Source organism: Apteryx rowi, unplaced genomic scaffold (assembly GCF_003343035.1).
Source record: "Apteryx rowi isolate R43461 unplaced genomic scaffold, aptRow1 scaffold_386, whole genome shotgun sequence".
Taxonomy (NCBI): Eukaryota; Metazoa; Chordata; class Aves; order Apterygiformes; family Apterygidae; genus Apteryx; species Apteryx rowi.
The window spans coordinates 95,511-116,050 of NW_020450374.1; the positions used below are offsets into that span (position 1 = coordinate 95,511).

Genomic DNA, 20,540 nt, shown 5'->3' on the forward strand with positions numbered 1-20,540 from the left:
GGGTATTTTGTGCCAGGTTAGTAAGCTGAACATGCCAGGGTGGCACAAGGGGTGGTGTGGGGAGTAGAGGGGAAAAGAAGGAAAGCAGGACATGGGGTGAAGAGTAGAAGGAGTCTAGCTTTCGACAGAGCTTCTAGATTAGCTCGGCTCTATCAGGAAACTCTGCTTGCTAAAAGGGAGCTGGTCCCACAGAGAACCTTCCCTGCCAAACAGGCCAGCTCCCCTTCCTCCCGGAGCAGCCGCCAGAACGCGTGGGCTGCAGGAGGAGATGGGCAGGAAGCAGCAGGCTGAAGGACACACAGGCGGTGGGATCCCACTTCTGGCTGACATCCAGTTGTGAAACCATAGCATGAGTCTTAAAACTCACAACCCACGCTGCAAACTGGATTAGGGAACTGAGACACAATTTTTGGAATGTCAAGAAAACAGTATAAAATAAAAACAGGCCGTGCACAACCAAACAAAGAGTTGCGCTCCCACAAATGTGGCTGAAGTGCCAGGGAGCAGAAACAGCAGCAGTGGCTGTGCACTGGGGGGTGCAAGGGCACTTCCTTAAGGCAGCATCACTGCATTGCTCCAGCCCCACAAGAACACACAGAAAATAAAGAGCAGAGAGAAAGGACAGATTTTCAACACATTGTCCTGTATGACCACAGCCTCAGACAAAGGAGAAAGAAACTACCTTTTTAATAAGAAGAGATACACTCCAGTTCAGAAACCATATGGAAGAGGAAAGATCTGGACCTAAACTAAACAATGTATGAAAATTAGGGCAGAGTCATRCACGGACCCAGCTCTCCTTCAGCAGTCCAGCAACATCCCTTTGCCTGTCACATCTCTATCCGTCACTTTGGAGTTCCTCCGCTGATCGTTTATTCCCCTGCCCCACTAACCATCGTCACAACTGTATTTTCCATCCTTCACCTTTGATTGACTCTTGATTCATCTGAAAAGGAGGGGTAGAAAAACGTGACTATTCAAAAGAAGCAGCAAAAATGCCCTCAGCAGAAATTTTACACAAAGTGTTCAGCCTCATAGGTGAAGTGACTGAGTTCAATGGATAGTGAAGTAATTTTTCCCGTAGGAATTAGTGAAATAGAGGAGGATGTGTCTGCGGCTTTAGAAACACACACAGGATTCTCCTAATAGTCATCTGCAGGGGACGTGGGCTTTCCATAGCAGTTCACTGCTTAAAAAGATCTCATCTGCTTCATCCATGAGAATGAACACTGAGCATAAATCTTTTACTGTAAGAGTTCTCAATGTCTTTTTCTGAATAGTCCCATTTTTCAGCATCGTCTTCCTCAGATGAATCAAGATCAGTCAAGTCAATCAAGTGTGAAGGACGAAAAAGCACGATAATGATTGGGCCTTCAGTCTCACAGATAAAGCAACCAGCATCATTTCAAACAGTGACCCACTCGTTAATTCTCATGGGAAAAACTGTTTCACTCCCTGTTGTATTGCTAACCATTACACTTTTCAGGAGCACAGTCTGAGTGGGAAGGGACATATGTGTTCTTTACTCTAGCCACAGTAAAGACTGTAGGTGCTTCAGAGCTTTTCCATGGCCCAGGATTTTAGTTTCTGAAGCACTGAATGTTGCTCAAGAGTGAATTGGAAAGCCCAAACACATCCATAATTGGAGCTTTGCATTTAATTGTGCTTAAGCTGCTGAGGAGTCAGCTTGTTTCTGGAGACTTAGGCAGGTTGGCTATGAGACTGCATTGCAGTGAGAGATGAGTACAGTCTGCACCCGCGTAGCGCCCAGCACAGAGGCATTACGAACCTTGGTCAGACCTCTTGGACATTCCCGTCATACAAGCTGCTAGCAATGCAATGGTCAGAGTTGGTGTAAAATGATACTCAAAGACAGTCTCTTCAGCTTCTTATGGAAAAGGGGAAGTGGCTTCTCTTTTTCTGCAGTATTTGCTGTCACCTAGGTACCTCAACGTGTCCCTTCAATGAAGAGAATCTCCTACATAAAGAGCCTTTCTGAGGCTAAGCTGGCCCCCATCGGTGACCACAGGGTAGCTAAGGTAAAGAAGAGAGTCTCCGTGTGTGTTCGGGCATTGCAAGGCAGGATACTATGAAGGCTCCAAAGGAGGGAAGGACACATAGATGAAGGGAGGGAACCTGCTGATAAAGCAGATCCCCTCTGGGCCTGATGCGCCTCCAGTGCCAGTACTGAAAGTTACAGAAAGTCCCTTCTTCTCTCATTGCCACCAGGACCTTGCACATGAGCACTAGGAAACTACAGCCAATTCCTGCTGGCTATCACTGTGTTTGGACTTATGATAAGTCAGACATAAAGTACTAAAGAGGAAAAAAATAGAATTGTCTCTTAATAAAATGTTAGTTTCTGTAAGGATTGTTTCTTTTGAAGCCTCGCAGCTAAGGGTGCACTATAAATAATCCCCAGGGAACACAGACCACTGTCAAATAGTGACTGACTCAAGTCAGTGTGACTGGAGCAATCTTACATTTCGTCATGTAAATGCCTTTCTGGGCATCTCCAACTGGGAGAGCTAGAAACGGTGGAAATGCAGAATAAACTGAAAACAGGACTATCTCATCTTTCTCTTGATCTTAGCTAGATTTCCTCTGAGTAGGTTTAGAAATTAACGATAAAGAAAACAGCAGCTGTTTTACAGTACAGCTGCCGTTACATGTGGTGTTCCACTGCTGGCAGAACRACAGTGGGCAATTTTTAGGGAGAAGCTCGGTGTGGGTAGTGTGTAATAGGCACGTGTGCGGGGAAGACATAGCTGCAGCTGGGGAACAGGAAGAAAGCAGCAGCTGCACAGTCACTGCCAGGAAAGCAAAGGGAACTGACACGCCAAGATCATGAAGGAGGGTATGCAGATTAATGAGGTTTGTGGAGATATGATTGACATCGGGGCTTAGCAGCAGCCCTGAATGGCATGGACTCTCTTCCAGGAAATGATATAGCAAATGAAGTGAAAGAAGAAAAAATTATAACAATGATTCTGACAGGCTCTGAGGCAGCAGACTGCTTCAGAAAATGCTTAACCAGACCAGGGAACAAAAGTGACATACCGGGTGCAGTTTCTCTTATGGGGGTAGCTCTGTATAACAGCAACAGAGAGAAGAAGCAGTGAAAATACAATTCATTTGTGATAGAGAATTTTTCATATTGCAGAGAGCTAAAAATCTGATGTAATTTATCTTACAGGATGGATCACTGTTTACAAAGGGATTGTATCAAAAACTGCCTCTTCTTCTGTGCTGTCCTCCTGTCACCTTATCTGTCAAGTCTCTCTGGCTTTGTTGTACCATCCAGTAACATCCCAGTGTTTTACTGTCAGACGTTTGATACTCAAACTTCCTTATAAACCAGCATGACTGGCACCTGCGACTGACCTACCCCCGATGTTTGGGGGGGATTCAGGTGTTTTCTACACCTTGCTTTCTGTGGGAAAAGGTTTCACTGGGTATCCCCAAGCCAAGGAATTCAGCTGCCAAGCCAATGAGGGGCTCGAGGTTTCCCTGAGGATGCTGAGGGCAACTGTCCTTGCCAAAAGGGACTTTGGTTTAAAGAGGGGGTGGCTGGGTGAGGCCAAGGCTAACTGCATCCCAAGCCCATGTGCCTGACAGTTTCACAGGGACTGTTGTAGTTCTGGGGCATCATTAGCTTCCACAGGATTTGTGCAATAGAGAAGAGAGACAGCCAAGAGACAAGGACCCTCATCCGGCTTCCCGGAGAGCCAGAGGACAGAGCTGCTGAAGCAGCTCTTGGTGAGGCCTTGTTCCACATACCCTCTGCAGTCAGGCCACCTGGCACCCCCTTCCCCGCGAACATGGCCCTTAGGATATTGCCTTTGGTGCTTGACCTTGCTTTGTAATGAGCCTCCATGTACTCCAAGGTAATTGAAACATCCCTGTTTTAAAATCTATGATGCACTCGCTCTTCTGTAAAGAATACGCTTATAATTAAGTCCTACAGGCAGGGCCGGAGGTCCGAAATGGATTTTTCTCCCCCTTTTTGTTTCTTTACTTTCCTTCCTCCTCCTGACACACTAGTTTCACGGAAGTTTCTTACACTGACCTCAGAGATGAACATGTTTTCATTTCAGGCACTTGACCTATTGTTCTGAGTATTGTATTTAACTACATTGAGCTATAAGCTCCTCCAGATAAGGGGATTACTATCTCTCTATGAATTTTGAAAAAAAAAATGCTGTAGGAAATGTCATTTTCACAGTTTCTGGGCTTTGTATTTAGGGAAGAAGGATTACCGTGACAGGCAGGGAATTACCAGCTCCTGACCCAGGTGAATACTGAGGCAGATGCAGATCCTTATCTAATATCCCAGAAATGCAGGCAGCCCGTCTCCCAAGCCTCAGGAGGAAATTTGTATCACCACGGTACCAACACTGCCACATTTGAAATGATTCCCTCTGCTGCCCCAGGCTACTTGCGGCAAGGCACCCACCACAGGGCTGATGCTCACACGGGTGCTGCCCGGCTGGCAGCAGGGACGTGCGTTGATGTCCTACTTCAAAACACAGCACCTGGTTGTTTCCTGGGCCCTGGCAGAAGACCCCCTGCTCTTCCTCAGCTTATTCCTAGTAATTCCTGTAACAAACAGCACAAGTTTCAGCGAGTAGACAAGCTTCTGGGACCAGTTTTCCTCCAGTTTGCTATCACTCAGTTGGACGACCTGTTTCACAAGGTGAGAAGGTGAAGGAAAGCTTTTCCTGCAATTAGGATGCCAATAATAGCTACTTTTGGGTGGACTGCTTGGGGACAAACCAGGTTGTTGAGTGCACACTGAATCCCTGGGATCCTCTGACTGACATCTAATAATACAAGTATGCTCACTTGCCCCTACTCAGGGGTATGTGCTACTCGGGGGGAATCAGCTACTGCTTTCATGACACTGGTAGGAACTTTAAATATTTGAGATTTCTGTTTCCATCTCAAACTTGGCTTAAACTGGACAAAAGAAATTACAAGTCCAAGAGATTCGAAAAGCAGACAGTAAATGAGACAAATTGTATTTCCTTAAGAAGCCATCTAAAAATATAGGAAAGACACAGTACTGGCCAAGATTTCTCCACAGGTTGGCTGCTCCCATCTCAGGGCTCCTTAGCTCCAGGTTACAGGCATTTTCTGTCTTGGACGCAAACCCTTCCTGACAGGACGGTCAAGCTCTGCGTCAGGCAGCCAGTGAGCCCTCCCTCGGTGTCACGACAGCCACCGATGCCAGCTCAGGCATCCTGTGCGGCCCTTGACACTGTCCCACCTGGTGGGCCTGATCCTTGCTGCATCCAGCCTCATTGTTTCCCCCTGAAAGTGTGGGTAGAAGTGCTATCACAGCTCTTTGCAAGCTCTCTCCCCACTAACCACGTCTCCGTTTCAGGCTGCTGGACTAACCCCCACTGCTGTGCTGACCATACCAGGTGCCAGAAAAGGGCAGTGGAGCCTGGTGGAGCTCATGGCAGCCCTTCCCAGGGAGAAAGAAGATGGAGGAGAACCAGACTAGGAGAGTTTGTCGAGTACAGAGCAGCATGGGAGAATACAGTATGCATGAGTTTAAAGAGAGGAAAAGAATGAGACTCTGGGAAGAAGCAAGGCATGGAAAAGCCCAGAAAGAGACCAGTATGTAGAGCTCCTAATTACAATATCTGGCTTGTCCTTAATGAGTGTTATCTGATAATGTCTCCTCCCAAAAAACTTAATTGCATTGACATAATCAGAAGTCATTCCAATATGTGCAGCCAATTAGTAATAATTACATTTCAAATAAGAAGTAAATCTACCACAAGAGTTAATATTCATCTTGAGAATAAGAATCTTTGCATCATATTTGAGTTACCTTAATTAAACTGATGCTGAAGATAGTTCATATTCCTGAAAGTACATCTCCTCCTCTGTTATCACAGATCAAAACAGTTCTCTGAAGCTCTCCTCTCTTTATTAAAAGCTTGTAAAATTGAACAAAATTTGATTTTTTACAGGCTACAGATATGGTAAGTATTATTATCTGTGGGCTTGTCCACATGATTAAGATGCACAGAGAAAAAGAACTTGTGCTTAAAAATGCTATAACATTGCCAGGCCTCACATAAATAGGGACAGATATGAGTCTTGCCCAGCATCAATTAGCATCATACCTGTCAGGGTATGATCTAACATTCAACAGTACACATCTAGGCTTAACCRTGTTTCCCCATTTTAAAATCATGTATGAAATTATATATAAAAGGTGAAATTGTGTATGAAAAGATAATATTGCAGTTAAGATGGAATTTTATAGCTTGCACAAAAATGGGCAGCTCTGGTATCAAGTAGCTGTGCAGCTGCACTTGCCTTTAGTTTTCAAAATATGATGCTTATTAGCAAGAAACTATTTCATGACTAAATGAGAGCACAAAACCAACTGCCTAAATCTGTAAATGCAAGATTGTTTTTTATCCATTTAGTAAACTGAAGGAGTAAATAGTAATACTTGAGCTAATAATTGTTTCTGCAATGATCTGCTTTATTTTAGTGTTTCTGAGATTACCCAAATGTTACCTATCTAGCTAAAYTGGCGATATATACTCAGCTCAGTCTGTCCTGAGCCTGGATGATTTAAAAAGGATTATAATCCTGAATGAAATTGCAAGTCAGATCTAGGGCATCTGTGCCTGTTGTACTGCCATTGACTGTTGCACTGGCTACCAACATCATTCAATCTCTCGTTGTTTTCTGCATCTAGTCTTTGTAAATATAGTAAATAATACTGCTGCTAGCTTAGGTAGTGCTTTTTGAATTGCATATCTCAAAGCTGATAACAAATAGGAGGTAAGCATTATTAAAAAGATTTTGCTAAAACCTAGATAGAGCAATTCAAAGCAATTTTTATGTGAGATACTTTGTTTCAGATATGAACCTGCCATGACAAAGAGCAAGCTTATGTTTCTGCATCTGACACAAATCTCTCTGATAATGTGTTAATAAATGTCACTCTTCAGTCACCTCCTGAGAAAGGACCAGACTGCAGGACAACCACTTTCATGGGGAGTGCAGAAGAGAACATATTTTTACCAAACCCTGGAGTTTTCTTTCAATTCTGAAAATGAGTCTAGAGTGGTTTATACACTGAAAGCATAAGTACCTCTGGCTTCACATTTCCTTCTGGTTTTGCTCCTTTGCACAGAATTGCACCTACTTTCAAATGATTACAATTTCCTTTTCCATTCCTTGGAAACTAACTCTTGCATGAACTAATATCAAATTCTATCTTTTCTTCATATGTTATGTCATACTGTGATTTTCTTAAACCAGCTGATGGGAGGCATTAGACTATTCACAGAAGAAAAAGAGGTTGTATTAAAGTCTTTTCAATTTAATTTAACTTGCTAATTTTAATCAAAACTTTAATAAAACATCAGCTAAACTGCACATGTTAATGCAGGGGGGTATGCTTCTATTTTTTAAGTTAGTTGGGGAATTCTAAAAAAAATCATCTTTATAACGGGACTGTAGCTGCTGTCATGACTTCGGTTACACAATTAAACATAGATACAAGAAGAGCACAACTGAGATCCCAGGTCAAAAAAAAAGCTCTGTATGGGCTGTGAGTTGTCTCTATACAACTTAGCTGCTCTAGAGGGATCTTCACATTCTTCCAAGCAGTCACTGGGCAGCAGAGGGCAACACAGTCACAAAAACATAGAAAAGCTTCACAGGCTCTTTGTAAACATGTAAACCAAACCCACATCTATCTGTGTTAACGTGAATAGGATTAGGCGTCTACTGAACAAATGTACTGCAACAAGTAATGAGCTATTTTGCATAATTAAAATTTTGGTGAGGCCTGAAAGAAAAAATTGTAAGAAAGCAATTTTTACTATTGACAGCAATGCTACAAATTCTAGACCAGACCCTGAGTGTGAGTAATTCAGTGCAACATGTCTGCATCTATGTGGTTTCCTAGTATCCCTGGGCGAGTGGTATGGATGGGCTTGCTTCCATATTGCCCCCAGGCTTTTCCTCCAGGGGAGCTGACTTCACTTTAGACTGGAGTTTAGGTGAGGAAAAACATGTAAGCAGTGAGGATGCTCACTGGCATAGGAACCCAGTCCGAAACAATAGATGAGGAAACTTGGCAGGACAGAGGCATCCACTGCAGATTTCTGGCCTTTTTTTAAAAATAGTCACTGTCTGTATGTTGAGTCTCAGAGAACATAAAAACAGCCATATCAACTTGGCTCAAATGCCCATTTATACTTTTGTGACAATGACCAGAAGTAGATGCCTAGAGAAGAGTTTATGAAAGGATGTGCCTGTAGAGATACTGCCCCAGAATATCCTGCCAGCCAACAACAACCTGCAGATCAGGCACTGCCTGAACAGTGCACAGTGCGTTTGTGTTATCTAGCCCTTAATGGATTTCTCTGGTGACCTTTTAAACTCACAGAAACCTTTAGCATCCTCCATCTCCTGTGGCATGGAGTTCCACAGAGTCCTTACGTGGTGTTTGAAGAGCCACAGCTTTTCTATCCTGAAAGCACCCACCTGCTAGTTTCCCTCAGGTCCTTTGGTGCTTGTGTTGGAAGAGACAGCAAAAACTGCACTTTATTCCCCTTCCCCAAGGCGCTCAGCATTGTACAGGCTACCTTCGTTTCTCCTCTCAGTCTTCTCTTCTCCAGCTAGAATAATTCGACTTTATATTCCTTCTATAGGAGCAACTTCATTCCTTTGATCACCTTTGTGATTCTGCTCTGAACCTTTTCCAGTCCTACTCTATCTCTTACGAGGGGGAGTTGAACATTCTACTTCTGTGTTCCAGAGAAAGACTGTAAACTGCAATAAAATAACAACTTTTTTGAAGATTACCAAGTTACAACATGATTGTAGCTGCCTATCTGTCTTTTCATGATGCACCAGAAATATGCAATAGTATTATACCCCTATAAAAACAATCAGAAGTCCAGTGAAACTAAAGAAAATCAGAGGACAACAAAAATCTTTCCTTCTACTTATTCCTCTTCCCCAATCCTAGAGAAGAAAAGCCTTTGCAAACTAATGTTTCCTTTCTAATTCTGTGACACAGCATYCTGCTTCTTATTATAATGGCATCTGGTCTTATCTCATTCCCATAGATGGAGAGGCAGTTTCAGGTTTCCAAGCCATGCACAGCTTTTCTTTTCTCATCACAAATTCTGCTGTTCTAGCATATCAGATATAACTCGGTTGCTATGGAATTCAGTTTGTCTACTGCTGTTAAAAGATGACTGGCTGTCTAATTTAGCAGTGTGATGCTCAGATGGCCAGGGTCTGGAAGTGTCTACAGCATCTGGCACACTGGAGGTAGCTGTGTTCCCTCTTCAGACCTTTATGACCCTGTTTGCATTTTCCATATGGGTTCTGACCAAAATACCTGTCACTGCTTTTTTTCTTCTCTTTATGAAGCAAAATCAACCACTAAGGATCTTTGAACAGACTTTTACATTTTTAGAATGGGAAAAGGCACAAATACAATCTGTAGCTTTGGTCATAATCAGTCTGCTGAGAGCATTTATGAAAATACTGTGGCAGCCTTTGGTTCACCCACACTATATCCCCCTATCTCCCAGGACATGACAGTCTGCTGCAAAATGATGCTAGCTTTTTTGCACTAGAGTAGGAGGGATCTATGTTGTTGAAGGTGGATGGTCATTTTCTTAGGTCAAGATCACCAAGTGACCCTCAGGAATAATGCTTCTCTGGGCGTATTGCCAATATCTGTAGCRTGAGGACCCATGCTGGGGCTCACAAGGTTTGTCAAATCAGGTACCATGCTGTAAAACATGGATGCATTGGTCCCAAATGCCTGGAGAAAATAAAAGCGTCTCTTGAACATACGGAAGGTGTTGATTCTTCTTTTAAATAACAAGAAAATATGCTCAGGAGCTGCCCCGCGCCAGGGAACACACGCAACCCACCCGGGCGGTCACTGTCGTGTGTGCAGGCAGGCACGCCAGCCACAGTGCTGCGAGCACTCCTGAACGACATCCAGCTGTGATCTGATACACATGTACTGTGAGACCAGACAAAGGATTTCCTCTCTTCTCTTCCCTACAGTATATGCACGCAGCCCAGGGACAACTCATGATCCTATAAATGTAAGATATCTAGCAAAGTTTTTCAACTTACAGGATACAATCTACCTCAGATCCAAAAGAAAGCACTGATTTATAGCTCAGTAAGAGCTCAGCTCTGTAAGAAATGTAAATCAGATGTACGTTTCCTTTTGCTGCCTCTTATGGTGGGAGACAGGAAGGCAGAAAAAGGCAGAAACTCTATAGACCTATTATGAAGAGGCTGGAAAAAATAATGGAAGTCACAAATGTAATTTTTCCAAGTGTATGCTTATTGACTCCTATCTCTGAAAAGACATTGGCTATTTTCAGAACTGATTCATGGGTGTTATATTGTTGACTACCAGGAAAAACATAGCATCCCACTGGATCAAAGAAACAGACAGCCTCATCAAAGCAAAACCAGACACAACGGATTAAATCTTGCATGTCACTGGAAAACCACCTATGAAATCAGAAGAAAACCTGAGACAGAGGATATATGCTTGGACTTCATAGTCTTCCAGGATCAAAATATCAAATTCCAACCCACACTGTGTAAAAGCACTGCATTGTTCAGCTAGCATTCACTTCATCGTAACAGCAAAGACTGCCAACCGACATGCATTTCTGAGCTAGAGAACATTGATTTTGTCATAGAAGAGATAGGAAATAGTTAAAACATCTGTGGGTGATTATTTTTTAACAACAAAATAATCCTTATATTATAAAACAGGTTAAACATGTTTGAGTGATTAGCAAGTAAGCAATTCAGGGCAAAGTTTTGCAATGTCTGTTCTGCTGCTACCAGCTGCCCAATACTGGGTGTTTATTGTGAGAGAAGAGCAGAAGCACAGAACCTGGGAAACATGCTGGTGCAGACCCTGGCTATTTGGTGTAAAGCAACCAGGAGAGGATCACTGACGGGTATCTTAAATTAACACTCTTTGATCAGCAATCTTAAACTCAAGGTCTCCTTAGATATCAAGCACTTGGACAGTTTAAGAAACTTAGCAGAACATTTGGGGATTTCCTTATTACAGCCCAGGTAGGTCAAAAGAAAGATTTAAAACGCCAAACACAGTACTTGGATATCTCCCTATCTGTTCCATCAAACAAATATAGGAGTACAGAAATCCTTGTTAGAATGGACTCTGAACAGTCCTGGAGTCAAAGGTATGTTCAGCATCTTTTCTTCACTGGGAAGATTTGTAGGGGAGGAAAAAGCTGTCCTGGGAAGTGGAGGCAAGTGGTTACACATCTGCACCATGGCTAGTCAGGCAGCCTGTCATGTGGCCAGGAAACCCCTGAATTAGGAAAAATAAATAACTCCTACAGTGAGCCACTGTACTGCTATGGGGTATGAATAACTCTTCCAGCAGTCTACCGGTGTAGGAAGATCCTTCCTCTCAACCTCTGATTTGCTCTCAGCCTCAGAGCTTCATCAGTGAAATGGTAGCAAAGACATTTTTAAAAAATGCATGCMTGCAATCTTATGCATGGAAGCATACAACATATTGGCTAATTCAGACGAAAACCAAACAACATAAGTATGGCCTAATAGTTTTCGTTTGTATAAGAAAACTACTGGCAGTACAGTGGAGATTGATCTGCGGAGGTGTTCTCCCAGGAGATGGAGTGGTCCTTTGATTAGAAAAAAATAAGAAACACCATCTCCCTGGGACACTTTTAATTTGTATGTCTTCTTTCCCTAAAATTCCCTCACCCTAGGGGAGATGGCAGTTTAAGTAAGTGCTCTGGAGACTGTCAGTAATTTTTTGGCTTATGCCCAGGACTCAGGACAAGGACCTAGAAATACTTGTGTGAGCATGTACAATCATCAGTATGGAAAAAATAAATAAGTAAGTAAAAGATCCAAGCATTTATCTATTGCGTCCCATTTCCTCTCCACTGAACATGGCATTGAAGCCCATGCTGGCCATGGGTGCCCAGCTGCTGCAGGCACCATGCAGTCCCTCCCACTGCAGCAGCGGGGACAGCGTTGCAACACCCATGTTGAAAGGCTGCTCCCACTGCTCCCCTACAGATTTGGGGAAAGAGTCGCTCTGAACACGGTGATTCAGAGCAAGAGATTTTATTCAACCATCTTTATCTTTCCAGAGAGAACTTTGTTTTTCTTGCCATATTTGGAAAGATGAGTGTCTTAATTAAAAGATATCTCTTAATAAGCAGTCACTTTTAAGTCATTTTTAACAAAGTGTGTATGTATCAAGTGTGTGTGTACCTCCTGCAGAGGTTGGGAATTTTTCTGCATATAGATTACGTTTTCTAGTTCATGGGGAATTGTTACTGACAGGGATCGAAATGTCTCTTCTCTAGATTAGACTAACTTTATTGCTCTGGATTAGACTAACTTCATTGCTCCTGCTCCTAATTACATCAGTGCTGATGAGTGGAAAGTTTGTTTTTCAGCTGGAAAATCAATCTAACTCTAGCTGTCTAGAAACAAGACTCCACTGTAAATTAATTGTCAGAGATCCCTTGATGATCAGTGATGAACGACAAGCTCCATTAGAAGGTGTTTCATTCACTGAGGTAGCAGACTCTGTCCTTTTAAACTGCACATACACTCCCTGTTAGAGTGGCACTCAAAATCTTGAATTATTCATCTAAGGAAACTGCAACTGAAGAATCTGTACTTTGGGGACTCTCCAGAAGCACTTCTTGAGGTTTGACTAATTCTACTAATTTTTCATTTATAGTTGATAATAACAAGCGTGATGAAATGCTGCTTTAAGGACATCAGAAACATGACACACTCACTATCCTTTGTGTTCCTGAAATTACTGAACCTTGTTGTCTCTACTGAGATGAGAATCCAGGCTTTGACTCATATTCTATGAATAATTCAAAAGTTATTGTTTTCTTTCTCGCAGTTTAGTTAATTTGCACTCAGCTGATTAAAACTTACTCTTTGCAAAAACAAATCACTTCAATGACTTAATGCCAGATCGCAAAATAGGGTGAGTAATAATCCATCTAATTCTTTATTCAGCTGAAGGACAAAAAAAATCACAAAAAAATGCCACACAATACCTCAATGTTATGTTATATCCATACTGCTATTTGCTGAGGCTGGTTTACCTGGAGGCTCTAAAGCTACAGTTTCAACCTTGATTAAACAAGCTTCATGCCTTGGGAGAAAGCAAATGCCGTTCTTCTGACCTCTGCTACTTTAAAAATCAGTGAGTGCTCCACAACAACTCTACAGACATCGCTGGCATGGGATATGCTGAATTAGAGGGTCTCCAAAACACCTCCTGCCCAGTTTCTGGCCTCCCGTATACTCAGCGCCGATAGATTATAGTGGGCTTGTACTACTGAATTACCTTTCTAAATCAGCATTCTGGAGCCCACTTTCAGTTGGGGGAGTCAAAATCTTGGCAGCAAACATGGCCTGTTAACCACTGCATATATCCACTGTATGTCCAGTGCTGTCACAGCTGCTAGAAGTTAGGATAATGTTGACTCTAGGAAGGACAGAGAAATGAGATGATAGAGGCAGCCATTCTAGTATAAATTATTAGAAGTAGGTATATTTTATACTAGGATCAGACTATTCTCCAGTTTTTCTAAGAAGTGTTTGCATAGATGTGACTCTAAATACATCCCCTTCTCCTGTCACACGACCACAGTTGCTTTGTAACCTGGAAGCCCATCTGAATTTCAGAATCAATAACTTTGTCACTTATTAGCATAATAGTTCACATAAATAGACTTTCGAATGTGAACACACCCATCTTTCTCACCCCGTACCTTATGTAGGCATGATGAACTCACTCACCCACTATAGCAGCTCTGTAGTGACCATCTACCATTTTTTCTCAGTTTTCTTGAAAACTCTGATTTGCTTGAGAAAGCATCCTACAGTAATTACCAGTATACTGACATATGTGATGTCTATTGTCCCAAAGAAGTTGCCATGCCAGAATTTTGACCCACACTTCTAGAATACAGTTTGGGATAAAGCAACAGCTGCATCGTGCTTGGTACTTTCCAAAACCAGAYGATACTGCCATTTAACTATCAAAAATAGAAGTCTCAAAAGTATAAAAATAGCTGAAATATTTATACTGTTCACTTTGACAATCATTGCATAAGATCACAAATAATGCACCATGTGAAAAGTGGCATTCCTATGCATTATTTCTCTTTCTTCTCCTGAACATTTATTATTGCACCTCCAGCCTTCATATGCACATTTGCACGGATTTGTTGTAACAAACGTGCATGTGTACCATTAAATTACTGGCTGTAATACTGAAACGTGTGTTCCAGAGTGTCTGCCTGACACTGGTCTCACATCCTTTTGATATGTATATGAAGGAGGCAACAAGAATAGTGCCAGATGGCAATGGGAATGGAAATAATATGACATACATATGTGATGCAATTTTTTTTTTTCTTGTGAATAAAAGCATCTTGTGAAAAGAGGAATTAGTGTAGTATTTATAACAGTCCTTCATAAACATCCCCAAACTCCAAGCAGAAGACAAAAGGCATGAATCATATCACAGCAGGCACTATAGCTGAGGAAGTGTCCTTTATGAAGATTGCTTCCGTAATTCGGGCTCCAGAATGAAAGAGGGCTGCTCTTAGAAGATCTGTAGGAAGTTGATAATGCCTTATTTAATTGTAATATCACCAATAAAAATCTGGGTTTTCATCAAGAACACTTCCTTACCTAAAAATGTCATGATTCTTCAAGCTGTAGTTTGATCCTGTTCATTTTGTCTATAAATGATATAAAGCCAAAGAAGCAGATTGGGACATTATAGTTTCCTTTAAAAGGAAACTTTTAGACTGTGGCTGCAATCCACACCATACAAGAAGGTAAAACTGACAGTAAATGATTTGGTAGACAGAAGTAAAATTCATGAACCAGATACTGCAAAGGAGGGATAATCATTCTCTCTCTATTAGAGAGGAAGTGAGACTATACTTTGCTCTTCTATATGACCTGTCGGCTAAAAGTCTCCCATTAATTGACAAGAATTAAGGGTAATTTTCCTCTTACTTCATTTTCCCTTGGTTTTGGTGACAGTTTTATGTGATTAACCTAGAGGGCGATTTGGCTCCATTCAGCTGGCATTATACCCTTTGCACCAGAATATCACCATGTTCATATTATTAGTGGGGAAATCTTGAAACATAAAGGACTTCAGCAAGGCTCTAAGTCAAGGGATCAAAAGCAACTTCTGATGTTTAACATAAAAAATTTCAGACCTTCTAGAATCCCAGCATTGATGGACACCACCTGACAAATCAAAGGGATCTATGGATACCTATTACTTTCTGATGTATCTGTTTTCAGGTATCCACACCAGAAAATAGCCTACGTATTTTCTCCACCATTAAATAGCAAAATTTTGGCAAAGATGAGGGTAAATCTCAGGGAAATATGGTGATGCCAGTTCTGATTTGTACCTAGATTTTTCACTCTGAAAGTATATAGAAATTCTAGCTTTATAACTTCAACACAGAGCTCAATTACTTTGGGAAGCAATGGTTGGGGGCTTTGGTGAGCTGGAGGCACTGCTGTAGCCAGACAGCCGAATATGTTCCCTTGTACACCTACAAAAGGAGAGCACAGGCCAGTGGCTCCTATAAGCCACAGGTATCTGGAAATGAAGGGCAGGGATGGCCAATTAATATCCATGACTAGGTGCTATTACCACGTTATCATTGGCTTTGTGCCCTTTTCTGTCCTGCTCTCTACAGCTTAGCTTGGAGTTTCCAGCCCTTACCTTTGCATCACCCATCCCCAGTGCAGAGCCTGCAGCTGGATTCACAGGATGCATAGGGAGCACAAAAGATGCGCAGACCAGGAAAGTGAAGAAGCTTTTCTTGCACACACAAACATTTGGGCCCAGCTCACCTCAACCTGTTCAAGGGTTCACATCACTGAGCTGCTCCACAGCTGGACTTCACCAGCTACTTCATGGCATTTATCATAGCACAAGTGCTGAAGGTCAGGGCAGAGAGTCAGGCAGAGTCACATGAGGAAGCTTGCACAATACCACTGCCTCCACGGTTAAGCGGTTAAGCATCAGGAAAGCAGCAAGGAGTGGGTACAATGAGATGCTAATGGGAATATATCTCTGAGACGACAGGCCTCCAGATTGCTAGGACTGCAGTCAGCGCCATGGGAAGATAAGGCTGGAGAATTCCTTTGCACTCTCAGCATCCAACTGAAGAACTGCTAATGATAGCTGACAACAGCTTTAAGGAGAAGAATGGATAAAAGCAGCGCTCTCTCAAGCAAAACTTCAAAGCATGAACAGGGCAAAAATTCTGAGAGCTGTCTACTTGTGACAAATATCAGGCTGCCTGCAGATTATTCCAGACAATAATAAGAGCCTCAAGGGGAGAGGCAAGATAGGGCATTATGATAGCCACAAAATCAAATATTGCTAGCTACCACCATCACAGTCACACATAAGGTATGGCTGAAATGATAACCAGTGCTACCTAATAACAATTTTACAGGCTGTGTGAGATTGCATGGCATTCAGGAAAGTTGATAGGCATGAAAAGCAGGGTGGGAGGGAGGAAGATTTATTACACAGAAATTTACAATGTAGTCATCACTGAAAGCCATGCATTGCCATTGCTTTTATGTGGACTGTTGGAGCAAATTTGATCATATTTGACATTTCACACATTTTCATCAGTGGGGAAAAATTCTATAGCCAGTATTTTGGAAAACAAGAAATTTAAAGTCAAATTAGAAAACAAATATCATCTTCTGACAGTCTTGCTAGCTGAAGGAGTTGTCAGTGTTCAGAGAAAAATGGCTTTTGGGGGAGTAATTATTACCTTGATTTTGAATTTGTTTTCTATCTGGTGGGACTCAGTAACTGAGACAGGCTTGCTCTGATCATGATGGAAGTGTCAAAACAGTCTGAGGATGACAGCTTATTTTCTCATTACTGCTTAAAGTACAGACAAATGTCTAGCTGATACTATATCATAAGAGCCATGATGAGTAAACTGAAGCCATTAATAAGACAATGCTGTAGCTGCATGTTAGATGTATTCCTGAGGGACATTAAAGCATCCCTTACTTTTCACCCTTTTGAAATAGCTGCAGTCTTTTTCTACCTGCAACCTCATCATCCTGTTGAAAGCTTATATTTTTATAGCACATCCATTATTGAAGGGGACTGCATAATATATCATAAACAAGCAAAGAGTCACTTACTTTGTCTTCCTAAATTCCTTTATCACTACAGAACACACTAATTTATTATAATAGCTATATCCATGTCCTAATTTGCATCCATTGCATTCCCTCCATTGTGGTCTGTGATGAGCTGTTTGCTGCACAGGTATTATTGTTAACAGCTGTGAAATACTATAGAGTCCTTTTTTTGGCATAAAATCAATAGAACTCCAAATCCCAACTTGCTGACATTTCTTTCCATTGCAAGTTCATCTTTGAAGAGAAATTTAATCCCATTCTAACATTTTCCCATATACTGCTCAAAAAATAATATTATTATTCAACAGTCAGGTGATTTTTCATCATTCAGTGAAATAAAAGCTGCTCAGTGAGAAAAGACTCAAGGCTTGTCAGAAGTACAGACAAAACTCAGTCGCTCAGCAGTGGGCCAGAGCTCCAATGAGCCATATCGTTCCTGCCACAGACAGAGAAGATATATGTGAAAGGCGAAAAGCTGGAGTATAAAAATGGGAAGGAGACAAAGAAAGGAAACGAAGGAAGGCAGAGCAGCAGGGGGCTGATATAGTCTTTTTCTGTTGCTGCCTGGAGATGATATGGGATCGCTGGACCATAGCTGCTTCAGGGGCAGGAGCCGTAAGCCCTGCCAAGTACCTGTTGTCCCTCACATCTCCCACTGCAGCCACCACTGCGGTCCTCAAGGCTCTGGCACCATGTAGGTGGGCAGCAGGATGGGGCTGCTCTGCACCCCAGCAGGCCGCTGCCTTGGACTGCTGCCCACATCGCCGGTGGCTGCAACGTCAGCTGCTGCCCTAGCAGAGCATAGTGGAGACACTTATCCCTCCAGCCTTGGATTTAGTCCCCCGGATTTAGACACGGCGAGGTAAGTGGGGGCTGTGGTGTGAGAGGCTCTAATGCCACAGACAAGTGGAGGAGAGGTCCTACTCCTGTGTCTGCCCTGGAAGAGTGCTAACAGCCATCTGGAGCCATGGCAGGTAAGGCTGAATGTTGTGTTCATGCAATATATAGGGTGACTGGGAATTTCAACAAGGCTTTCTTTGCTTTACTGTTCTCACATCTATTTCAAGAGGAGAGAGGAAAAATTTGATGTCAACAGCAAGTGACTTTATCTTGCCCTTCCTAAACTGTCAATAAGCAGCATATATGAGGCAGTGGCTTCCTGGTCTTAATTAMAAATATGAAGTGGTACTCAAATATTCGTCAAGATACATTTTACAGCATTTTTTCTGGAAAAAAAAATCTTCACATTATATTCAGGTAAATGAGATAGTTTACAGCCAGTGTTTTTCAGCAGAGTGAAACTTTAATTACCCCAAAAGGGGGAAACATTTCAAATTTAAGAATTATTTTATGTCCTTCAATACGTCTTAATTGAAGAAGATATCCTGAGATCTAAAAGAGAGGAGGGGAGGGGAGGGGAGGGGAGAGGAGAGCAGAGCAGAGCAGAGCAGAGCAGAGCGTAATTTCTTCCCTGCTTTCCTCTTCAAGGATAATCTGATAGCTGGTGCTGCATCTCCTCCCAGCTCCTACCGTATCTGTTAGGGACTTGGAGAAGAGGGAAAAGTTGTTCATCCTTCAGAAAAGAGAGATAGAAGGGACACTGCACAAGCTTCATTTTCAAGATACCTCATTGCTTGTCCCAATCCACACGCATCTTTCCTGGAGTTTTCTTCATTCATGCGTTCATTCATTTTCCTGCAGTATCTCCTATTTGAATTCAGCTTGCAACTCTTCTGCCATCATATGGCACCATAACAGAGCAGGAGGTGAGCACTGCTATCCCCCCTCCTGTTATGCCCCAATTTATTCTGTGGCTCTGGGTCACACTTTACTGGTGAGCTGCTGCTTACCAAAAATGGATTTCCTTTGCTAGATCCCTGCCAGGCAGGACTTGGCTACACAAATAAACAGGATCAGTACTTAATGTGTCACTGAGCTAAGATGCCCAGGGGGCAGGTCTCCCTGGAGCTGTGTTTGTTCACCCAGCTACATCTGTCTCCACTGGACTAGCCCCTGAGGATGACAAGCGATGACACTAGGGTTGTGCTGTCCCTTGTTTTTTTTCCAAGGAGGAATAGCTTTTCATCATGATTAAAGCCCACGGCAGCCTTTCAGCTGAACATGAATCAAAAAAATGCAAGTGGTTTCTAGTTTTGTGTCCTCCAGAATACCCTACCAGAATATCCCCATCGCTAAATTGAAATGCATAGCTTGAAAGAAATGATAACAGAGGAATGTCTATCTTTGAGACTTCTCTTTCACTTTTCTCTAGCTGTCTCAGTGTTCTGATCCTCCCAACTTCCTCTTAAAAGCCCTGTTTCTTTCAAAAAATCTGACCACCGAAATRGATGTAAACAAAGAAGGCTTTTTGGAAAATGTGCTTCAGATTTTTTCATGGTAGACAGTGACATTCTTTGTTCTTTCACTTTAAATGTTTACTATAAACTTCTACCGACTACTACGTGATTTCACATAGTCATACTGACTATGTGATTCTGAAATTGGGCTGAAGTTTCTACTAGCTTAGAAATAAAATCCACTCTTGAAATGCTGAAAATAATATTCTTCCTTTTCATACAATGTTCTCTGGACCTTGTAAGTACACTCATTTCTTTCAGTTGCTCTCATTGTAAAGGTAATTAGTGTAATGGTTCTGTAAGAGTCTGAGGTGATTTCACTAAAATGTATAAAATATGTTATGCTGAACTCAACATGAATGAACTGTGAAATTGTATTAGGTTTAGGCTGGAGATTTTCACTAGGATGGAAAATTAAATCAGTCTTTGATCAGTAAGTTCAGGATCCTTACTAATTACAAAAAAAACCCAAAAACCACTATTTTATTCCTCTCAATTAAAGGAAGCTTGAGGCTATATTCATTTGAGCAGCTCTTCAAAGACAGGTAAATACTACCAATCTTATTAAGAATGAAGAATCAAATTTAGAACAAATTAGTTAAAATACTGGTAATAAATTTCCTTCAGAAAATGCAGAACTGATATGCTGATTAGAGCTGCAATTAATAGTGTCAGCCTAATGGGCATGCACTAACGAATGTGATTTATACTTGCTAGGCTCAGATGCCCTACCTTCCTTTTAGTGCATTTATCTTCCTGCTCTGGAAAAACTAATGTTTGTCTGCTGTCTCTTCTGACTAGGTTTGTGTCCCAATGAGTGTTGAAAGTCTGTGACATGACAACAAGATATTCTCGTCCTCACAGTAAATACAAATATGTCAAAGA

At 42.0% G+C, this 20,540-nt stretch overlaps 1 long non-coding RNA gene across 1 annotated transcript in view; it reads right to left on the reverse strand.

Moving 5' to 3' along the window:
• The window catches only part of LOC112970208, a 71,537-nt gene extending 52,479 nt beyond the window's left edge, over positions 1-19,058 (reverse strand). Inside the window, exon 1 of the long non-coding RNA XR_003254922.1 lies at positions 18,925-19,058. This is a non-coding gene — a long non-coding RNA (uncharacterized LOC112970208). The remainder of the gene's footprint in view (positions 1-18,924) is intronic.
• Positions 19,059-20,540: the final 1,482 nt, after the last annotated feature.